The sequence below is a fragment of the Ambystoma mexicanum genome, chromosome 3q (assembly GCF_040938575.1).
Source record: "Ambystoma mexicanum isolate Mex_15411 chromosome 3q, UKY_AmexF1_1, whole genome shotgun sequence".
Classification (NCBI taxonomy): domain Eukaryota; kingdom Metazoa; phylum Chordata; class Amphibia; order Caudata; family Ambystomatidae; genus Ambystoma; species Ambystoma mexicanum.
The window spans coordinates 675,162,650-675,180,464 of NC_090926.1; positions in this window are offsets into that span (position 1 = coordinate 675,162,650).

Here is a 17,815-nt window from a genome sequence, read left to right on the forward strand (position 1 = left end):
CGAACAAGCCTTCTTGATAGGACATGTCATATTGCCACTTGATACACAGCTGTGTTCTTACAAACGCCCGGGCCGTATTCTCTGATATCAGCAACGAGTACCCATCATTGTTGTAGAGATAGACAATTGTTGTGATCTGTTACATCAGTTCATCCCTGACACAATGACACACCCTAAACCTGAGCTTTTATTTATTTTTATTAGCATTGATTACACACAGAGGCGTTGCTGGGGGGGGCTAAAAGGGCTATATCCCCGGGTCTTTTGGTTGTAGCCCCGGATAGAAGCTCAGGAGCTACAACCAAAAGGCTAGCTAGCCCGGAGTCCCGCCAGTCCCGACAACAGCTTAGCCCCTGATCTTTTCCAGGCCTAGCAACACCCCTGATTACACATCAGGGTACGGGCTGGTCCCCATAAAACGGGACATAGTATGACATTAGTGGACACTGTCACGGAATTGACAGGCAATTCAAGGCCAAGAAATGGGGTCAAAAAGTGTTACTGATTACTGATAGTAATGGAAACGCCAGGAGATTGGGTTTAATTTTGACCATGAGGTGGTTTTTCAAAAAAACAAGTGCAAAGAAAACAGCTTCTCCGATTGGTGGTCCTCAATCCCTCATTCCTCTACTTTCCTGCTAAATCTGCCCTCTTGTCGGCTAGCAGTCAATCTGGGGGTTTGAGTGTGTGCACACCTCCTTCATTCTTGCCTGTGCCGATTCAGGTCAGGATGTGTTATTTCTTCTTCTGAATTGATCAAAGACCTGTCCCCACACCCACTGTGCCTTGGGTCGACCAGACGACAGTTGGACTCCAGGCTCTTGAGTACACGTTGAACGTTGGAATTAAAACTAGTCTCTTCACCCCTGGGTTGGTGCTGAGCTTGGCATCCTATGTCTCCGGCTGGATGACTCATCATGTGGTCACTTTTCTGGGTGACCGCCCTTCATGACTTTTTACTTCTTCACTCTACTTCCCTCCTTACTCCTTTATCCCACCTTCTCTCTCTTGGTTATCTTTTCTTCGTCCTGCTCTTCTAGGGCGTCCTCGTCACCCCACCATGCAGATTATTCCCCCTTCTCGCCTCTGTGCACCTCTACTCTTCACCTCCTCTCAGTCTCCCTTTCCCTTTTACCCAGTCTTACTTTCACTTCTGTTCTGGCTGGTTCTACTTTTTCTCTCCTTCCCTCCTCTGGTATTGCTTTCCTGGCCTCACTACCTGTCCCCCCCACTTCTCTTTGCCTTCTCGACACCCACTTGCCTGCGCATTCTCCACCCCATGTCTGTTATCCATGCCTTCTGCCAGCTCTGCCTCCCTTCCTGCATCCACTCCAGCTCGTACATTTGCTGCATTTTTCCTCCAATTCTCCTCTGCTCTCAAGGTCTTTGTGCATCCTCTTATTCCCCTCTCTGCTCCTCCTATCACCTTATTTCTCAGGTTTTCCTACTCCACTCTCACCTCCCTTTTCCAACACTTGTTTCCAGTCCGCCCTCTCTTCTTCACCTTTGGCCTCCTCTCCCCATGATTGCCTCTCCACTGCAAACTTTGCTTGCTACACTGCCCGCTGCCTCACACCTAACACCCTCTCTCCACTCCTAACAAACACACTAATCTGCTGTGCGTTTAGACTTTCAATTCCACCCAGTGCTGGGTAGAGGATGCCTAATAGTATGCTGGCCTCTGGGTGTGGCAAGTGGAGCATTGTGGCTGTGGATTGGGTGCAAGAGGTTGGGAATACAGTGTTGGCAGATGACATGGATGGGCTGGTGGTCCACCTAGTGGCTGCTTTACCCGAGGCCCTTGTATCCTCACCCACCATGTCACTCTAGGCCATTATCAGCTGATGCAGCTGGTATCTCTCCCTCTTCATGGCTTGGTATTGTTCATGCTTTTTTCTTCTTGCACTGTCCCATGAAGTTTAACATGGGTGGGGGGCTTACAGACAGTACCTGCGGGAACACTTGTATTTTTGCATCTCTGAACAAGCCATTTGTCCTCGCAGGCAGTGCTTCCTTCACAGATGCCTGCTCTAGTGAGCCCACGGCCTGTCTGAATTTCTCCTCTCCTTACTCGTGTGCTTTCCGGCCTGTTGTTGTCCCTCTCACATTGTTTTGGGCAGTGTCACTGGGTATGCATTCAAGGTTAGGGAAGGACCAGGGTGCCTATTCCTGCTGTGGGGGCCCACATCACTGAGAAGACGGTGTTCAGTGCGCCCCAGTGTTATGTCAGCTCCATCCTCTAGCTTTAGAGTTCCTCATTATCATGACTATAACAATAGCGCTACTCATTATCCGTTGTACTGATCAGGGCTGTCTTTCATTGCGATGAGGCACCCTAGACGTGACCAGTTACATCAACACTATTTAATCTTTATGGCTCTGATGAGGCACCTTAAAACTGACCTGGCATATCAGCACTGGGTACCTACAAATGTATGGAGGATGCACAAGAGAGATGGTCCAGAGCAATGCCACTAGTTAAGATTAATTCTAAACCATCCAGCAATAACCTCCTTTGATTTGGTGATGTTATCCAGAGTGGTATGCGTATGCCCGTAAATGGTTCCCTTTTCCTTTTGGCCGAGGGATCCATGTTGCCCCTCACCTGCACCTCACTGATGATGCCCAATGAGGCCAAAACATGTATGTGGTCGTTTGTGGTCTCATGCAGAAGGGATGTGACCAGGCTGTTCGGTCTAGACTGCCCCGTTTGTGGTAGGACTTGGCATGATTTCCATGTGGTCTTTCCCCTTTCTGTAATGGCTTAGCGGGCGGAGAATGATGATCTGGAGGCTTACAAAGAGCAATGCGAGTGGTTAAGATTAATTCTAAACTAATTGGAATTCCGGAAGGTGAGGAGGGCAAAGACCCCACTGAATACGTGAAGAACATGCTCTTCCAGGAGGTCGGAGTAGGTACTCTATCCCAAGGCTTTGTGGTAGAAAGGGCACACAGAGCCCTGACTGGAAGACCCCAACCGGGTGCCCCCCCGAGAGCGATGATTGCTAGGATCATGAACTACAAAGACAGGGAGAAAATACTAGCGTTCTCAAGGGGGGGGAATCATCAGGAACTCTTCCAAGATCACAATGTATCCGGACTATACAGCCATGGTACAGAGGCAACGAGCACAGTTCGGCCCAACAAAAGAACGCCTCAGGACCGCGGGGGTGAGATACATGCTCCTTTTCCCCGCTAAACTCAAGGTGATACACCAAGGCAAAACATGTTTTTTCGACTCCACTGAAGAGGCCCACAGTTGGATGGACTCACAAGGCTTCCCCCAGCTGAGGCAGAGAAACGCTAATAATCCTGGAAATAGACCCCGATGAGAAGTAACAAAGGCAACCTGGAACAAGAAAATAAGCATTACGTAAGTTAAAAGAAGCTAGCAGTAAGCATAGAGGAGCAATCGGCCCCACTTTAGCTGCATTGGCTGAGAGAAGCGGCTCCCCCGAGAAGAATTAACTATCAGTTTGGATGTCAGTTTTAAGGCATCACGCTGCGGCGAGTCTGCGCCCATTACAGGAGCATGGCGAGAGAAGAGGTGGAGCCCGAGCAGGGGGAGGGTGGCTGGGCGTTCGTTTTTCAGTTTTTGTTGAAGTTATGGACGTTGAATGGAGTGAATGGGCAGAACAAGGCACAAACTACGGAAGGACTATTGTAAAGAACACTGAAATAATACAGACAATAAGCGACCGGAGCAACATGGGACAGGAGCCATGTGACAGCAGCAGCCGCTGCATCAAGGGGCATAGATCCAGGACCAGGACTCCGAGGGAGATGGGCACGAGAGGAATAAAGCGCAGGGTGCAAGGACATGGCAGTGGGACAATGAAGCCAAGCAAACAAAGGAGATCATGGAACCCGATGAAATGACGATAGCCACCTGGAATGTGAGAGGACTCAATGTGTATGTCAAGAAACTTAGGGTTTATGCCTAGCTAAACTGGATGAAAATCAAGATAGCGATGTTACAGGAGATACACCTCACAAGAGACAGGCAGGTCAAGGTGGACTAGAAATGGGGAGGACAGATTTACAGCACACATATTCAAGTTACGCACAAGGTGTACTAATATGGATTGCCCCTGGGGATGGCTGGTATTGGTGCATGGCATGCTACAAAACAAGGAGGTATGCCTGGTCAACACCTACGCACCGAATACTGATGCAACGGACTTCTTCAGAAAGTTAGCGCAATATAGGGAGGCGAGGTTCATCTGGCCGGCGACTTCAACTGCACCTTGAATCCCCTCCTCGACAGATCTGATAATAAATACAAGAAGCCGGCGCCTCCAGCCAAAGAACTGTGTAGGATCCTGGACCAGCTACAGCTAGAAGACGTATGGAGGCAGGTACATGGGGAGGGGAGGGGTTATACACACTACAGTGCACCACATAGAACATTTACACGTATAGACTACATATTCGCGGGCAGGGAATCACTACAAGATATCATGGGAATCGCCATTAAAGCACGCACACTCTCTGATCATGCCCCAGTAGTGGCGACATGGGCACACACCAATAGGAAAGCCCCTATCCCAACGTGGCGACTTCGAGCAGAGGCCCTGAGGGAGGGTGAGTTTAAGGAACACCTCCGCGAGATGATCGATGATTATTTTGAGCAAAACGAGGGCAGTGTTGAGAGTGGCGCCGTATTATGGGACGCATTCAAGGTGGTAATAAGGGGAGCGGCAATAGGCAAAACAGGAGTATTGTGGGAATGAGGGAATTGAATGAACTCGAGAGGGTGATCGAATTGAGAGAACAACGAGCGGGATTAGAGGGGGAGGAACCTGGAGAGCTGATAGAGCGCGGACTAAATGTATGTTGCTCTGGGAAAAACTAGGGAGGAGGCTAAACTATGGGAGGTACATACAGCGGTTACACGCGGAAGGGGATAAACCTAGCAGGCTCCTGGTCTGGCTTACCAGACAAGAGAATAAAAAAGATCCCATAACGGTGTTAGACGATCACACTGGGGCAGAGATCAGGTACCAAGGGCACATTAACGCAATGTTTGCGTGTTTTTATGAGCAACTGTACGCCCCAAATCCGGAAATAGACCCGGAGGACATAACAGATGCACTGGTAGAAATAGGGTTGCCGAGGCTGGAGGAGGAACAGGCCCAGCTGCTGGATGCACCCCTCACAGTGGAAGAAATTGAGATGGTGATCGCAGAGCTTCCCACCGGCAAAACCCCAGGCCCAGATGGGCTTCCGGGGGAATTCTACAAGACGTACAAGAGCGCCATTGCCCAGAAATTGCTTGAGACATTCCGAGACGCATATGAGACCATGCGTCTCCCGACAAGCCTGTCGGAATCGATAATTGTCCCGATTCTCAAACCAGGGAAGCCCACCAGGAAATGCTCCTCCTATAGGCCAATATCCCTTATTAATCAGGATGCCAAAATATTAACGGCGGTCCTAGCCAACCGCTTAAAACAAGTAATACCCACGCTGATCCACCCGGACCAAACGGGCTACAATCCGGGAAGGAACACGTCCTGGAACCTCCGCAGACTTCACCATGTGATAGATGAGACAAATCAACTGCAAGACGAGAGTGTAATAGTGTCTTTGGACGCTGTTAAGGCTTTCGATTCTGTGCATTGGGAATGGCTGATGGGTGTACTCGCCCACTTTGGTATCGGGGAGGGGTACCTCCGGTGGATCAGGTTACTATACAGGGAACCCAGAGCAAGGGTGAAAACGGGGCGATTCATTTCCGAGGAGTGGAAGATACATAGGGGAACCAAGCAGGGGTGCCCGCTATCGCCAATGTTATATATCTTGGCTCTAGAGCCATTTGCACTATTCCTTAGAGCAGAATATAGAGACACCGGACTGGACATAGATGGGTGCTCCACCAAATCTCGCTATACGCGGACGATATGCTCCTATTCGTATGCGAGCCAACCACTAATCTACCCTGCCTCCTAGAGGCGATCGAGGCGTATACTAGGCTTTCAGGCATAGCTATTAATAAAGAGAAGTCCCTCCTCTTCCCCTTGGCAGGACTGAAATACACCCCCCCATTGTTAGCCGGACCTGGGTCTGACGTGGGCACCCCATACCTTTAAATATTTGGGTATAGGGATACATCATAATAACGCTGATACCCATGCATCCAACACGCTCGTCGCTCTAGATAGAACGCAGCGGTCAATGACTTTCTGGGGGACACTACCACTGTGAATGATGGGAAGAGCAGCCCTCCTGAATATGGTGGTGCTGCCCCGCCTACTTTACTTCCTCACGAACATCCCATACAACATACCCAAGGCCTTTTTCACCAAACTAAATACAATAACGCGTTCATTCCTATGGGGGGGGAGGGAGAAATAGGATCGCAATAAGGACCCTGCAGAAGGACTACGAAGAAGGGTGTATCAGACTACCACACTTTGAGAAGTACTATTTAGCGGGACAGCTGCAATTTGCAGTAAAATGGCTGGGGGAAGATAAAACAATAGACACTCACATTTTCAAACCTGCATTGAAACAGTATTACCTAAGGGAAATACTATGGCTCGATAGACCCCGGCTCAGAACCCTGCCGAACATGCTTAAAATTGCAGTGGACTTATGGAAAAGAGTGTGGAAACTCCAAGGGGTAAAGGATCCGCAGTCAACGCAAATCCCTCTAGCGGGTCTCCTGGGAGGGAACACAAATACATTAGCAACATACCGAGCACACTGGGAAGCTAAAGGGGTAGCACAAATTGGAGACCTGAGAAGGGAGGGAAGATGGGCGGACTTCCACGAAATGGTAGATGAACACGAAATACATATGGGTCAATTTATCCTATATACCGGCATGCTGAGAAACATCACGGGAAGATGGCCAGATTGGGAAGACCAGGTGAGGAAACAGCATTAGATGTATGGTATGGTATGGTATGCAGAGGGAACGCACACAACCTCTAGGTTATACGAACAGCTACTGAAGGCCAAGGACCCACAGGAACAACACACGAGGCAGCGTTGGGAGGAGGAGTTGGGGGGGCCCCTCAGCGATCAAGAATGGACTAGGGCCTTACGATACCCAAAAAAGGTATCCAGGAATGCAAGATTTAGGCAGGCGCAGCTATACGTAACGCATAGAGCGTATCTCACACCCAAGAAGATGAATAAAGTCCATACAGGAGTTCAGAGCGGGTGCCCCCGCTGCTCGTCGGAAGAAGCGGACATGGTACACATGTTCTGGTCCTGCCCAGTGATACAGGAGTTCTGGGACGGGATCAGACTCAAGATAGCGGGAAGTGGACTTCAAATCCAGGCGGAACATCCCGAAAAGTACCTACTGGGCCTCTTCTCGAGAGGGGGTAAGCATGATTCACATCTGGCAAAGATGAAAGATTTGATAAGTATACTGGCCAAGAGACAGATAGCAATGACATGGAATTCAAAGGAGGGCCCGCGTGTGGAGGCATGGTGGTCAGACCTTCAGAAGTGGGCGCAGGCAGAGACAGTGGTGTGGACAAGAGCAGTGACAAGAGGGGAAGGTGAAACTGCGCACAAGTTGTCTGCATGGAACACACTAATACAAGACCTCTTTGGCCACCCGGAGGAAGGAAACTCTGAAGATCCCTCGGAAATAGAGGATCCGTAGCTGAAATAGTAAGGCTAGCACGAAGCCCAAGAATAGAACATTGTGCGTACCAGACCTGGTGCTCGACTCCACGGGAGGTCCAGACTGAACTGATAAGGTTGCTGGGGAAACTATGAAACCACAATGGAAAGACAAGATCCGCATGAAGTGCCAATAAGCCACCTATGTTAAAGTTGTTTGTATGTTATGTGTTTGTTGTTGTTTAAAAAAAAACAATAAAGAAATAAAAAAAAAAAAAAGATTAATTCTAAACGTTCCATCCATCACCTCCTTTGTTTTGCTGATATCAGCATAGGGTACCTACCAGAGTCCTAACAAGTACCAACACATGACCTGTTATCATTAGTATTGGGGACTTGGTATAGGTCATAAGCAGTAGTTCTACAGAATTAATATGTCATTTCAACAATTTGTAGACTTGGAGGACCGTGGGGCATGGGGCATGTGCAGATTACTTTAACAAAACAGCGAAACACCAGAAAATAAGGGTAACTAAAAGCTAAACAAACAGGAAAAAGGAGGAGCTAATAGACAATGTCTTATCACATGACAAAGGGCCGTAATGGGAACATGAATCAGTGAATAAGAACACGAATTAGATTAATCACTCAATCAACACATGAAAAAAGAGTGGCAGAAGCCTCCTGACTTGGTGGATATTAGGATGGTGTTCCAGAGAGAGGGCTGTGGTTAAGTGAGATAAAAGAGGGGAGTAGAGAAGGGCCAGAACTGGTGTTGAGCAAGCCAAGGAGGCGAACTATACAAAAATGGAAAAATAGGGAGTGGCTGTGCCAATTCAGCCACATCTTCAATTAGGCCACGTCCAAGAAAAAGACCAGATGGAGAGGCTGCTTAGAGCCTGGCCCGGAAGCGTTGACCATGACCTAGGACTTGAGAACAGCACTAAGGAAGAGCCAGCTGGGAGCTCTATCTCAGCTCTTGGTGACTGCTGGAGGTTGTACACCACAATCATAGAATCATGCCTCAATTGCAAACTCAGAGAGAAGAACCTAAGATGTCCTTGGTTAGATAGAGGGGAATGCTACGAGGATTCCACAGGTAGCAGTTTCATGGACAAGGAGAAAAAAAAAGAGAAAGACAAAAACAAGACAAAGACAAAAACACTGATAAAGACAAGTAAAAACAACTGGGGCAAACAAAAAGCAGAGATGTCTTTTGATTCCGAGTGACTTCAAACATCACCTCTTGGGATTAGTCTCAAGACAATATGTCCATCAGGCTAGTGCCTCATGTAATTTGGTTCATCCTTCCCTCAATCAAATGTTTTTTAGACTGACCTTTTTAAGTTGAAATCCGATCCACTAGGCCTTCTTCCAACTCCTCGATTTTGAGGTCATTAAAGGTTTTGAAACCTCTTCATTTGGTGTATGTGTTTTGTGATATCCATCCTGTAACAATGGTGCCAAAGGTTGAGCCCTTATAAGCCCACCTCCACCACCTCTCAAGCTAGCGCTCATGTCTATGTCACCCAAATCCAACTCCCTTATAGGGGTCCCTCGGTGGTCATTGTGTTTGAACTTTACAGCACTGTGGACATTGTGCCTCATTATCAGTATGCCGGTCCGGTAACCGGCATACCGCCATGTTAGCGGACTGGCACACTCCGAGTTCTGCCGGCAGAATGGCACCGGCACTGTTGCACACAGTGCCGGTGCATCCGTCCTCCCCATTCCCATTGAGTACTATGGGACTCAATGGGAATGGGGAGTAATTTCTCCCAGCACCTCGCTATGGGGAATTCCTGGGACCTCCGGGGCTGTAATGCCCAGGCAATTTCCCATTGCCAGGTACCGGAAAAAAACGACTCTGGTGGCAGCCGTGTCGTTTTTACCAGCACGGCTACTGCCGGGGTCATAATGCGGATCATTGTCATTCTCTCAGGAATAGAGGCCATAGTGGAGGCCAATCTGAGTATGTTGGTGCCTCAAGGAAAATACGGGCAGATTTCCCCCAAGTCTGGCTTGCTAGTTAATTATTGTATTGATATAGAAGCAGGTGAAATAGATTATCAGATGATGGAATTATCATTAACGATGGTCAAGGCCCTTACTTCATTGAAAAGGGGGACCCTATCATCCAGGATATAAGCAAACTTATTTTCGTCATGGGGGTATTACATTTCTCCAAACTACCTCCAATGGGAAGGGGAAATTAGGGGTTTGGTTCCACAAATCCCCCTTAAAAGCCTGAAATGTTATTTTTAGGTTGCAGAGGATTTGCAGGAAGCACTTTTCTGACTTTGCTGTGCTGCTATCCAGGGGAATGACCCAACCTCTCAAGGGGCTCTTGAGCAAGTTACACCTGAGGAAGAAGAGCAGAATAAGCCAGACCCCTACTTCTCTGATCGAAATGAGCTGCTGTACTGGGTGTAAAAAATGCTAAAGGGGATGGGGAAACCAACTATCGATTGTTGGTACCCAAACCCTTCCAATATACCATCATAGACGTAGCCTGTTCACACCTTCCTGCACAGTGTCTAGGGCTCGCCCAGGCCTAGGGACATTTGCTATCAAGTTTTTGCTTCTATTTTCCCTTTTTCAGAGGGGATCTGAAAACTAAGTATGAATTATGTGTACCTAAACTCTTCAAACATACTGTCATGGGAATGACCCATTAAAACCTCACTTCTGGGCCTCTAGGCGCCAGGACCATGTACTAGCACAGTGTCTTGGCAAGGGATATATCACTATCTGAACGAATACTGCACCAATTGACCTGTATATCGAAATTCCTCACCAGCAGGTGTCCCTTTGGCACCTCTACAAACTTTATCCATCATTGGCATTCCGTTCACTTGTATTTTGAAAGGACATAATGGGCTTACTGAATCCTTTACAAGCAGAGGTCGCATCACACAGCAAGTGGCAATATGTGCATAATGGGCTTTGGGGCACAGCTTCTTTCGCTGTGAAGTAGCCATCGTTTATTCTTTCATAACAGCATTACATTGCATGTGTATGACGGAATGCTAGTATTGGTGTCATTAGGGACATAATGATTCATAAATGTATATACTGAACACTGAAATGTATACATTACATACTGAGATGTATATATTATATATTGAGAATCATGTGTTAGATATTAAATATACACACTGTACACGGAGATGCATACAGTCTACACTAGATGTATATACTGTACATTGAGATGCATGCATTATATATTTAAATAGATACACCGCATGCTGAAAAACATTCATTGTATACTGAGAGGCCTGTACTGTCAAGTGAAATTCATATGTGATATATTAAAATATGTATCTATATGCACTGTTATCACGAATTGGGTATTTTCCATGCTTTATTGTTTCTGGGGGATCAGTTTACAAACAGGAAAAATAACAAACGAAAGACAGAAATGGGAAACTGATTACCCCTCTCTCCGCCCATATCACTCTGACTGGTAACAGTTATCTCAGAACACTTTTTTTAAGAGTCATTTGTCAAATATCTCTTCCACGAGACATAAGGTCAGTTCTATGTATAAAAAATAAACTTTATTATGTACCATTACACATATAAAAATTATGTATACACCACGTCATATGTGATGCAGTTAACAAACACTAAAATGTGTACAATTTTGCCCCCGCTGGATGAATCCTCACCAAACTTTGCAAACAAAAGTATATGGCCCCCTCGGAATGATTCTGCAAAGTTTGGTACGTTTTCATTCAGAAGGGGGGAAATGTCATAGGGGGGTCACAAAATGTGTTGAAATCCTCAGACGCAAAGTAAAAATAATTTCGCTTGCGCCTAGAGCTGAAACCGCTGGATGGATTGTCTCCAAATTTGTGCCAGGAGCAGAGACTTGGTCCCAAAAATGTGCTTTGGCAAAATTGTTGTAAATCTGTCAGGTCGTTTTATTTTTAAAAACAGCCAAAAAGTAGGTAAAAAAATTAGTGAAATCTGGGCCCCGTCTGCAGACTCACTTCCCGATTCGGAGTAGGCAGACACGTCTGGGCCAATCAGGGGGTGGTGTGTTGTCCGTGGACATCATACACGCCCGCTGATTGGATGGTGAAAAATGTGAGACACTCCATATTTTTATGAACGGTCACCATGTTGGATTCTCGAACAGCTGCCAGTGTCTGCGGATAGCGCAGTGGGGAAAAAGTCTGGAAAACACATTTGGGGATGTTTGATTGCCGAAAGAGGCCCTGGAAAGGGTGGGAGAATGGAATAAAGTTGACATGGAACTGTATTTACAGGTGAAAAAAAGGGTGTGCGGGTGCCGCCTAGTCTGCGGACGCTGCGGTAGTCTGTAGAAAACGGTGTGAACAAACAGATTGGAAAACAGATTTGGGGTTATTTGGTGGCTGAAAGAGGGACAGGAAAGTGAGCGGTAGTGGACTAAAGTTAATATGGGGCCATTTTTCTAAGTGAAAAAAGGGTTTGCATATGCTGCTGAGTTCGCGCTCAACTTTAGTGTCCGTGGACATAATTTGATTGGCAGGCGGTTCTGGGTGAGTTTTGTTATTTGAAGGTGTATTATTCGTACTTGTTATATGGTTTAGTTATATTGTGGTGGTTCTGGCCACACACACTATAATAAAATGTGTATAGTAATTACAGATACTGTAGGTGGAGTATACAGTAATTGTAATATGGTGAAATGATATAATTGAAGTGTATTTTGTATTTATGATAGCAGGACAATTGAGGATAGCACTCCTCGATGACTCCTACACCTCTCACACAGTCAACCATTTTATCCTTGTTAAACGGTTACATGATACCTTGAGCATCATGGACCGTGCAGTGGACTGGCTCACCTGTTTTCCTCACTAACTGCCTGTCCCAGCTGCAACTCGGCCATTACTACTGCACCGCCTCACTGTCTACCTGCCGAGTACCCCAAGGTTCTATCCTATTATTGCGGCTCTTCAATATGTATTTCATCCCTCTGGCTGACCTGATGTCCTCCTTCTTTTCTTATTTCAGTGTTATGTTACTGGCACACAGCTTTACTTAAACATCCATCAACTAATTTCTTCTCCTCATTGTTTATCCCTTTGTTTGACTGTCATCAAAACATTGTGTGCACCTAACAATCCCTGTCTCAATGCCAGTAAGACAGAGGTATTTCTTATTGTGACACCTGTGCCCTTTTTTTCGCCTACCATCTGGCTGCCCTCTCTGGGCCCTCTACTCTCACCATCCTGTGAGGCCAAAAACCTTGGGGTCATCTTTAAGTACTCTCTCTCCTTTACTCCTTACATTTTGGAGCTTGTAAAAGAAAGCCCATTTCAGTTTCACCTCCTTACAGGCATTCTACTGTTCCTCACTTTCCCCAGAAGCTCAGCATCTCTAGAGTCTTGGTCATCTGTAGGCTGGACTTCTGCAACAGCCTCTTCCTTAACCTCCCACTTGGTTGGTGGTTGAAAGGATGACATTCAAGTTCCTCTTTATCATTGACAATGCTTTCTGGGGCCTAAGGCTACAATATCTCCAACTTTGTCCCCATAAATACTGCCATGCTAGAGCCCTGTGCTTTTCTAACTCCAATTCTCATCTTGTCAGACACTTTTTGAAACAAAGATTGGTAGGCATGTCTCCCTCTTCAACCAGTGCCTCTCTTTGGAACAGCCTTCCTGCTCCCTTTATACTTGAGCTGGTCTTCCTTAAGTTCTGGAAACCTCTGAAAACTCTGAGTTTCTCTTCCTGTTTAACTTGATCCCTTCTCCTGCTAACTCATAGCACTAGCCCTGAGACTGGTGGTCTGGTACCTCATTAACCTCACAGGTTCCAGGCCTTATATGTAGTTGACACCAGTACACCCCACCCCCCTTAGCACTGCCCTTGTCTCTAATGCCTGGCGGCTGTGTAACCCACCCCTGGGCGGACTCATATGCCCCAGCAGTTAGCCAGTGGCCTCCCACCTTGGCATCTCTTGGCACTTTTCTTCTGGGTTCCTATCAGCACTTTGCAATCACCTTTCCATTCATGCACTTATCTTACTGCACAATGCGTATATGCATTTATAGCAGCACTGTGTACGATTTTTTGGGATAAGCAAGGAAAATGCAGATACAAACGATTTGTAGAACATTCTTAAGTGGCAGTTTGTGTGTGGAACTTTAATATGTTGATAGGGTTATATGTAGAGATTTAAAAACTATTTGGTGGATAGATGTGTGACTTATTGAAAGCAGGCAATGAGGGAGTGTTCAAACATAAAAGTAAAAAGTGTAGAAGGGCTGTCTTGGACGATAGTGTGTATGTGCAATCAGGGTCTTTTAATGATGCATGGCCTGAAGAGGGGACTCCAGAGACAGCGAATAGTCATGATGGTGCATGGAATATGGTTTATTGTATGCCAGAGAAAAGTATTTGGAGCAGAAAATTGTATCTGTGCTTTTTTCTTTTTCTCTAGCATACAATTGTCCATAATTCCCATTAGTATAGTAGAACATGCTACTGGGAATGTTGAAGAATCGTATTGAGTCCAACTACTTAACTGAAAAATGTAAAGTAGATGGAGTCTATAAGCTTATTTATTTTTACGTCTATTTTTTTACTGAGAGAGGTGGTTCCTAAAGGAACATTTTTATTTTTTTTTATTTTAGATTGTTGGGTTTTTAGATGCCAGGAAGTAAGGTGGTGAGGGAAATGAGGGAATGTGCACCAAAGACAGATATGGAGGGGCAGGTAGACAGGTGGAGATGTTGGGCATGTGCTTAATTTGAGGTAGGGGCAGTGTTTCTCATGCTCCTTTATTACATCCTTGAAAGCATTTCAAACTGCTCCCCCTGCAGAGTGGTATATTACAGTATATACAGCATACTGTTGTCTTCGAAAGATATGGCTCAACAGCCTCTTTTATGGCTTGCAAGGTAGCAGGATTGATTTTGTGCCCACAGGGGTAGCCTGTGTGGTGGCAGAATTTGTTGAGGAAAATGAGGTAGAGGAAGACAGCCTACTACTTCCTGAAAAAGGAACAGCATTTCTCAGAGAATGCCATTGGTTGGATTTGGTGTGGCGGCACATAGAGGTGGTCCCATAAGAATACTGCCCAGGTTATCCCTGGCTGAGTACAATGCACTCAGTGCATTTCACCTTGGTAGCCTTAGGATCCTGTACACCCCCAATGGTGATAAAGAACCACCACACACATGATTCTCTCTGGGTGCTGGAGGAAGGCATTTCCTCTATTTCATCTTCCTGGTCTTCTTGATTATTTTCTGCATCATTCTCACTTGCCCCTGTCTAGGCCCTTTCGCTGGTGGTGGTGGTGGCTCCTGGAGACAAGGAATCGCCATGGCTGATGCCATTATTGAAGTTAAATAGCAGTTGTGCTAAATTCTTCCAAACATGTATTCTCTCCTGGATTGCAGATATAAAATCAGTAAGAATAGGACTAGGAACTATGCTAGGGTGCATTTTCAGCTTAAAACTTCAGTTCGTGAAGCATGGACTCGTTCTTGAACACGTCATCACACCGCACGTGCTTGGTCACATGACACTGTTCAGATAGTCTGCGATGACATCAGACGTTCGCGAATTTCGGCGAAGAAAAACCAGTGTAGACAGTTGATAGAAGTATTTAGAATGTTACTAGGAGGTGGGGAATGGCACAGTTTTTAATAGAAACTTTCTAGATTGGCTGAATATGCTGATATATTGGGTCTTGGTATGATATTACAAAATTGTTGCAAATTAGGGTGCAACTTTAAAAACCCATTAAGTTCAGTGAAAAAACATTGTAAACGGGACATTATGGTTAAGTTTTACTAATAAAAACATATGCAATTCAGTGAAAAAATGTTGTTAAAGGGACATTATGGTTACAAGTAGAACTGAAACCCTCCCGAAATTCTCCAGTTACGGTAATCTAATAAACCATAACTCATGCCACCACTTTGCACTGCTAACACTAACACCCAGGACATCAAAGATGACATCACAAATGTCATTGATGACATCACTGATGACATCATATATGAAATACCTTTGGATAAACAGTACCTACAAGGGGTTGTGTTATAATATTGTTAACAAGATGTCAGGGGTAATTGGGAGAGCTATTATGAGCAACTTATTGTATTAGAAATGTACTCATCTAAACAAAACATTATATTGTAGTGTTCTTCTTAATACAGGAACCTAATCGTAAATACACAGGCAATGGCTGCATCATGCACCATAGAAGTACAATATTTTTAATGTGATCATTTTGTATAGTAACATTATGAATGATACCCTATCAAAGTTTTAAGTAATGTTAAACATGGAATACATAGCTGACAATTCAACACTTACTACACACTTGTTATAAAAAATACATATGAAATCTCACAATGTATACACATGAGTGGCACATATAGGGAAACTAAAGTAAGGAAGGAAGAAACAACATCAGCCAAAAATGTCAATGAAATTATAGTTCATCATCATGTATACAAATGCATTGTGTGTTTGAGGCCAGCTTATTACCCCATATATGTGCACCATGAGATGAGAGCAAACCCTAAAGAAAGTACTTTAAGAACATTGAAGAAGGTTAACGTCTAGATATATATAGCACTGTTTCAATTTTCATATTCTGTCTGTCAGTGAACAAAACCACCTGGCCTACATATGTCAATGAACAAAGGCAAGTGGACCAGATATGTGATGTCATCTTTGATATCCTGGGTGTTAGTCTTAGCAGTGCACAGTGGTGGCACGAGTTATGGTTGCTTAGCTTAACATACCGGGTGAATTTCTGGGGGGTTTCGGTTTTACTTGTAACCATAATGTCCCCTTGACAAAGTTTTTAAACTAAATGTCATAGATTTTATTCATTTAACTCAACCATAACGTCCCTTTAACAACATTTTTTCACTGAATTTCATAGGTTTTTATTAGTGCAATTTAAACATGACGTCCCTTTAACAAAGTTTATTCTGTGGATTTCATTGGTTTTTATGAGTGAAACTCTTTCATGATGCATATAAGTTATTAATAATTCCTTTTTTAATATATATGCAAGAACTGTAAACCTCTTTTAACACACATATTTTTTGCAATGCACACTGATGTGTGTCGTTATCAGCAGTGCATTCTGAGCATGCAAGTCATGGTTGAATTGCCTAGGGTATGAGGCTCGGCAATGGCCCCAGCTCCACCAAACCACCCTGGTTATCCACTGCACTTCACCCTGCATCCTTATTCAGTGTCCTCTAAAACCTCATAATGTGACCAATGGGCAGTGCTCATGGATTGCAGCCATGGTCAATCTGCACAATCCATGTGACATGGGCATCGGCCATGCCACATTCCCCAATAGGCATATCAAAGTAGACATGTGTCCTGGCCGAGGGCCAGGCCCACTGCCCAGGCAGCAAAGTTATATCACTATTTTATTTAATTACTTTTTGACACTTTGAAAAAAGTAAAACACAGGACAGATTTGCAAAAGCATCCTTTCAGGTCCTTGTTGATGGTCCTCACGCAGGTTTGTTGTAATCCAGTCCAGCACTTCAGGCTGTAACTGCAAGCAGAATATTTGTTCCCATTCAATACTAGGGCTTCGGCCATGCCACACGCCCCAATAAGCAAATCAGAGTACAAAGTTGTCCTTGCTCAGGTTCAGGCCCATTGCCCAGGCACCAAAGCTGTATCACAATTTTTTGTACTTACATTTTGATGCATTAGAAAAAATAAAACACAGGACAGATTGGCAAAACTATGCTTTGAGGTCCTTGCCGATACTCCTCGTGAATGTTTGCTACAATCCTGTCCAGCAGTTTGGGCTGTAGCCACAAGCAGAATTTGTTTTCCCATTGAATCCTATCTACATTTCAAAAACCTTTACAACATAGCTGGTCTCTTGTGGTCATGGCCAATAGCCAGATTGTCTGGGTCACTGCCCACTGCCCATGGCCACACTTTATAACTCAGTCACCAAAGGTATATCACTATTTTTTGTAACTACATTATGACACTTACAAAACCCTGCTTTCGGGTCCTTGCCAATGCTTCTTGTGTGAGTTTGCTGCAATTCTGTCCATGTTTTATTTTTTGAAAAATGTCAAAATGTACGTACAAATAATAGGCGTATAACTTAGCCCCCACTTGACAAGATCCATCAAGAGTTGCACAAACATTCAAGGTTAGGTCTATAATCTTTTTGAAAACGTTTGTGCATATTCGTCTAACAGCAACAAAGTTATCTAAAAATGTT